Raw genomic sequence first — 526 nt, 5'->3', positions numbered from 1 at the left:
GTCAATCCTAAAGGAAATCAACCCTGAATATTCATTGGAAGGACTGATGCTGAAGCTCTAATACTTTGGCCACCTGATGCAAAGAGTCAATTCTTTGGAAAAGGCTCTGATGCTGGGAAAGATTGAGCGTAGGAGGACAAGGGGTCGACAGAGGATGAGATGGTTGGATGGCACCATTGACTCAATGGACATGAATTTGAGCAAACTCTGGGAGATAGTGAAGGACAACAAGACCAACCCCAGAAAAAGAAATGCAAAACCAATACAATATTGTAAAGTAAAATATATATGTATATATAAAGTTGTGTGTGTGTGTAAAAAAAAAAAAGAAAGAAAGAAATGCAAAAAGGCAAAATGGTTGTCCAAGGAGGGCTTACAAATAGCTGAGAAAAGAAACAACGTGAAAGGGAAGGGAGAAAAGGAAAGATATACCCACTTGAATGCAGAGTTCCAAAGAATGGCAAGAATGAGAAAGCCTCCCTCAGTGATCAATGCAAAGAAATAGAGAAAACAATAGAATGGGAAA

This window comes from Bison bison, unplaced genomic scaffold (genome assembly GCF_000754665.1).
Source record: "Bison bison bison isolate TAMUID 2011002044 unplaced genomic scaffold, Bison_UMD1.0 scf7180017854933, whole genome shotgun sequence".
Taxonomy (NCBI): domain Eukaryota; kingdom Metazoa; phylum Chordata; class Mammalia; order Artiodactyla; family Bovidae; genus Bison; species Bison bison.
The sequence above is the reverse complement of the archived record's forward strand: the minus strand, read 5'-3'. Positions refer to the sequence as shown.